Below are 6,314 nucleotides of genomic sequence, written 5' to 3' on the forward strand. Positions count from 1 at the left end.
TCTCTGTGGTCAAGGTTCCCACCATAGTATTCTGCCTTGTCTCAGTCCAGATGGACTCAACCAATCGTGGACTCAAACCTCAGGAACCATGAACTAGAACAGAGCTTTCTTCCTTGAAGTCATTTTTTATTTCCTACAGGTAATTTACACAGCAACAAAAATGACTAAATTATACTAATATTGAAGGATTGGGATTTAAGGGATGAATCCAGAGATGATTCCTGTACAGAAAAATGCTCTGACTTCTCACATGGTTTCCAGATCCCTTGACAGCCAGGAAATGACCATCCATTCATTCAATAGATTTCTATTTGGAGAATGGATATACAACCCTGAACTGAAGGGGGGAGGGGATAAATCCCCAGGTTCAGACAGTAACAGTCTCGTAAAGAGGCAGAAAGTAATTGAGGAAACAAGGTTTCTTCAGAGGGTAGGAAGTACAATGAAGAAAAAATATTTAAGTTATGTTCTCTTTTGAAAAAGATCTGAGCTTAGAAGGGGCACTGGAAGAGAGGAAAGGGAGTCTCTTCAGAGTGTGGAACCTTGAATAATAAGAATGGAACTCACTTATTAGAGTAAGCAGGAGTATTCCAGAAGACAAGAGCTCCAAATACAAGGCTGACATTGGGAACACAGCATCTCTCCTGCAATTCTCACTAAGTTTTACAAAAACACTTATAAAAACAGCCCATTTTAACAGATAACAAAACTGAAAACCGTAGTAGGTCATTTCCTTAGCTGTAAGGTGCCCATTATCTCCACAAAGTATTCTGCTGTGCTATGGGATCCAGAGCTCAAATTCAATGTATCAGTAAAGAATTACAAAGGGAGAGAGAGATGCCCATCTCAACCGTAGGGGATCTCCCGAATGGTGCTGCTTATTGATTTTCTTTCTCTAAGATATAGACAAAGTTTCCATTGTTTATTGATGCACTGTGTAGATATTCTGTGTGTCTACTGCATAATTTTACAATTTATGCTCAAGGATAGAAATGTAGAATTTGATGGTATTGATCTATTTTCTTTCAAGGAATTGACAGTGGTTTTCCTAATAGGTTGTTTATTGATTCTAACCATATAGTATAGTCTTATAAACAATTACCTGGAAAAATCTTATTCATGTGAAAACCTTGTGACTGGCAAGTAACTGCCTTCAGAGTTTATTATCTCATCAGTACACAAAGCCCACTCTTTTTTCCTCTTTTGACTAAGAAGGGAAAAGCATCGTTAACATCTTAACATCTTCTATTGATTTCCAGAATCAAGCAGAATTTGACATGGTACTGGTTTGTTTTTTTTTTATTTTTTTTTTTAGATTTTTTTTAATTTATTTATTTTTTTTATTATTATTAACTTGAGTATTTCTTATATACATTTCGAGTGTTATTCCCTTTCCCGGTTTCCGGGCAAACATCCCCCCCCCCCCTCCCCTTCCTTATGGGTGTTCCCCTCCCAACCCTCCCCCCCTTGCTTCCCTCTCCCCAACAGTCTAGTTCACTGGGGGTTCAGTCTTAGCAGGACCCAGGGCTTCCCCTTCCACTGGTGCTCTTACTAGGATATTCATTGCTACCTATGAGGTCAGAGTCCAGGGTCAGTCCATGTATAGTCTTTGGGTAGTGGCTTAGTCCCTGGAAGCTCTGTTTGGTTGGCATTGCTGTACATATGGGGTCTCGAGCTCCTTCAAGCTCTTCCAGTTCTTTCTCTGATTCCTTCAACGGGGGTCCTGTTCTCAGTTCAGTGGTTTCCTGCTGGCATTCGCCTCTGTATTTGCTGTATTCTGGCTGTGTCTCTCAGGAGTGATATGCATTCACTTTTTGATCATCCGTCTTGAGTTTCATTTGTTCTAGGCATCTAGGGTAATTCGAGCATTTGGGCTAATAGCCACTTATCAATGAGTACATACCATGTATGTCTTTCTGTGATTGGGTTAGCTCACTCAGGATGATATTTTCCAGTTCCAACCATTTGCCTATTTAATTTCATAAAGTCATTGTTTTTGATAGCTGAGTAATATTCCATTGTGTAGATGTACCACATTTTCTGTATCCATTCCTCTGTTGAAGGGCATCTGGGTTCTTTCCAGCTTCTGGCTATTATAAATAAGGCCATGAAATATAGTGGAGCACGTCTTTTTTATATGTTGGGGCATCTTTTGGGTATATGCCCAGGAGAGGTATAGCTGGATCCTCAGGCAGTTCAATGTCCAATTTTCTGAGGAACCTCCAGACTGATTTCCAGAATGGTTGTAGCAGTCTGCAACCCCACCAACAATGGAGGAGTGTTCCCCTTTCTCCACATCCTCGCCAGCATTTGCTGTCACCTGAGTTTTTGATCTTAGCCATTCTCACTGGTGTGAGGTGAAATCTCAGGGTTGTTTTGATTTGCATTTCCCTTATGACTAACGATGTTGAAAATTTCTTTAGGTGTTTCTCGGCCATTCGGTATTCCTCAGCTGTGAATTCTTTGTTTAGCTCTGAACCCCATTTTTTAATAGGGTTATTTGTCTCCCTGCGGTCTAACTTCTTGAGTTCTTTGTATATTTTGGATATAAGCCCTCTATCTGTTGTAGGATTGGTAAAGATCTTTTCCCAATCTGTTGGTTGTCATTTTGTCCTAACCACAGTGTCCTTTGCCTTACAGAAGCTTTGCAGTTTTATGAGATCCCATTTGTCAATTCTTGATCTTAAAGCATAAGCCATTGGTGTTTTGTTCAGGAAATTTTTTCCAGTGCCCATGTGTTCCAAATGCTTCCCTAGTTTTTCTTCTATTAGTTTGAGTGTATCTGGTTTGATGTGGAGGTCCATTATCCACTTGGACTTAACTTTTGTACAGGGTGATAAGCATGGATCGATCTGCATTCTTCTACATGTTGACCTCCAGTTGAACCAGCACCATTTGCTGAAAATGCTATCTTTTTTTCCATTGATGGTTTTGGCCTTTGTCAAAAATCAAGTGCCCATAGGGTGTGGGTTCATTTCTGGTCTTCAATTCTGTTCCATTGGTCTATCTGTCTGTCTCTGTACCAATACCATGCAGTTTTTATCACTATTGCTCTATAATACTGCTTGAGTTCTGGGATAGTGATTCCCCCTGAAGTCCTTTTTTTTATTGTTGAGGATAGTTTTAGCTATCCTGGGTTTTTTGTTATTCCAGATGAATTTTAAAATTGTTCTGTCTAACTTTTGAAGAATTGATTGGTATTTTGATGGGGATTGCATTGAATCTGTAGATCGCTTTTTGGTAGAATGGCCATTTTTACTATATTAATCCTGCCAATCCATGAGCATGGGAGATCTTTCCATCTTCTGAGGTCTTCTTCAATTTCTTTCTTCAGAGTCTTGAAGTTCTTATCATACAGATCTTTTCTTGTTTGGTTAAAGTCACAACGAGGTATTTTAAAATATTTGGGACTATTATGAAGGGTGTCATTTCCTAATTTCTTTCTCGGCCTGTTTTTTTTTTGTGTAGAGGAAGGCTACTGATTTATTTGAGTTAATTTTATACCCAGCCACTTTGCTGAAGTTGTCTATCAGCTTTAGTAGTTCTCTGGTGGAACTTTTGGGATCACTTAAATATACTGTCATATCATCTGCAAATAGTGATATTTAGACTTCTTCTTTTCTGATCTGTATCCCCTTGACCTCCTTTTGTTGTCTGATTGCTCTGGCTAGAACTTCAAGAACTATATTGAATAAGTAGAGAGAGTGGGCAGCCTTGTCTAGTCCCTGATTTTAGTGGGATTGCTTCAAGTTTCTCTCCATTTAGTTTAATGTTAGCAACTGGTTTGTTGTATATGGCTTTTACTATGTTTAGGTATGGGCCTTGTATTCCTATTCTTTCCAGGATTTTTATCATGAAGGGGTATTGAATTTTGTCAAATGCTTTCTCAGCATCTAATGAAATGATCATGTGGTTTTGTTCTTTCAGTTTGTTTATATAATGGATCACGTTGATGGTTTTCCGTATATTAAACCATCCCTGCATGCCTGGGATGAAGCCTACTTGATCATGGTGGATGATTGTTTTGATGTGCTCTTGGATTCGGTTTGCCAGAATTTTATTGAGTATTTTTGCATCGATATTCATAAGGGAAATTGGTCTGAAGTTCTTTCTTTGTTGGGTCTTTGTGTGGTTTAGGTATAAGAGTAATTGTGGTTTCATAGAAGGAATTTGGTAGTGCTCCATCTGTTTCAATTTTGTGGAATAGTTTGGATAATATTGGTACGAGGTCTTCTATGAAGGTCTGATAGAATTCTGCACTAAACCCGTCTGGACCTGGGCTCTTTTTGGTTGGGAGACCTTTAATGACTTCTTCTATTTCCTTAGGAGTTATGGGGTTGTTTAACTGGTTTATGTGTTCCTGATTTAACTTCGGTACCTGGTATCTGTCAGGAAATTGTCCATTTCCTGCAGATTTTCAAGTTTTGTTGAATATAGGCTTTTATAGTAAGATCTGATGATTTTTTGAATTTCCTCTGAATCTGTAGTTATGTCTCCTTTTCATTTCTGATTTTGTTAATTTGGACACACTCTCTGTGTCCTCTCGTTAGTCTGGCTAAGGGTTTATCTATCTTGTTGATTTTCTCAAAGAACCAACTTTTGGTTCTGTTGATTCTTCTATGGTCCTTTTTTGTTTCTACTTGGTTGATTTTGCTCTGAGTTTGATTATTTCCTGCCTTCTACTCCTCCTGGGTGTATTTGCTTTTTTTGTTCTAGAGCTTTTAGGTGTGCTGTCAAGCTGCTGACATATGCTCTTTTCCTGTTTTTTTTGCAGGCACTCAGCGCTATGAGTTTTCCTCTTAGCACAGCTTTCATTGTGTCCCATAAGTTTGGGTATGTTGTACCTTCATTTTCATTAAATTCTAAAAAGTTTTTAATTTCTTTATTTCTTCCTTGACCAGGTTATCATTGAGTAGAGCATTGTTCAATTTCCACGTATATGTGGGCATTCTTCCCTTATTGTTATTGAAGACCAGTTTTAGGCCGTGGTGGTCTGATAGCACGCATGGGATTATTTCTATCTTTCTGTACCTGTTGAGGCCCGTTTTTTGACCAATTATATGGTCAATTTTGGAGAAAGTGCCATGAGGAGCTGAGAAGAAGGTATATCCTTTTACTTTAGGATAGAATGTTCTATAAATATCCGTTAAGTCCATTTGGCTCATGACTTCTCTTAGTCTGTCTACATCTCTGTTTAATTTCTGTTTCCATGATCTGTCCATTGATGAGAGTGGGGTGTTGAAATCTCCCACTATTATTGTGTGAGGTGCAATGTGTGTTTTGAGCTTTAGTAAGGTTTCTTTTACGTATGTAGGTGCCCTTGTATTTGGGGCATAGATATTTAGGATTGAGAGTTCATCTTGGTGGATTTTTCCTTTGATGAATATAAAGTGTCCTTCCTTATCTTTTTTGATGACTTTTAGTTGAAAATTGATTTTATCTGATATTAGAATGGCTACTCCAGCTTGCTTCTTCTGACCATTTGCTTGGAAAGTTGTTTTCCAGCCTTTCACTCTGAGGTAGTGTCTGTCTTTGTCTCTGAGGTGTGTTTCCTGTAGGCAGCAGAATGCAGGGTCCTCGTTGCGTATCCAGTTTGTTAATCTATGTCTTTTTATTGGAGAGTTGAGGCCATTGATGTTGAGAGATATTAAGGAATAGTGATTATTGCTTCCGGTTGTATTCATATTTGGATGTGAGGTTATGTTTGTGTGCTTTTCTTGTCTTTGTTTTGTTGCCAAGACGATTAGTTTCTTGCTTCTTCTAGGGTATAGCTTGCCTCCTTATGTTGGGCTTTACCATTTATTATCCTTTGTAGTGCTGGATTTGTAGAAAGATATTGTGTAAATTTGGTTTTGTCATGGAATATCTTGGTTTCTCCATCTATGTTGATTGAGAGTTTTGCAGGATACAGTAACCTGGGCTGGCATTTGTGTTCTCTTAGGGTCTGTATGACATCAGTCCAGGATCTTCTGGCCTTCATAGTTTTCTGGCTAAAAGTCTGGTGTGATTCTGATAGGTCTGCCTTTATATGTTACTTGATTTTTTCCCTTACTGCTTTTAATATTCTTTCTTTATTTTGTGCGTTTGGTGTTTTGACTATTATGTGACGGAGGTGTTTCTTTTCTGGTCCAATCTATTTGGAGTTCTGTAGGCTTTTTGTATGCCTATGGGTATCTTTTTTTAGGTTAGGAAGTTTTCTTCTATGATTTTGTTGAAGATATTTACTGGTCCTTTTGAGCTGGGAGTCTTCACTCTCTTCTATACCTATTATCCTTAGGTTTGATCTTCTCATTGAGTCCTGGATTTCTGTATGT

Source organism: Rattus rattus, chromosome 1, assembly GCF_011064425.1.
Source record: "Rattus rattus isolate New Zealand chromosome 1, Rrattus_CSIRO_v1, whole genome shotgun sequence".
NCBI classification, from domain to species: domain Eukaryota; kingdom Metazoa; phylum Chordata; class Mammalia; order Rodentia; family Muridae; genus Rattus; species Rattus rattus.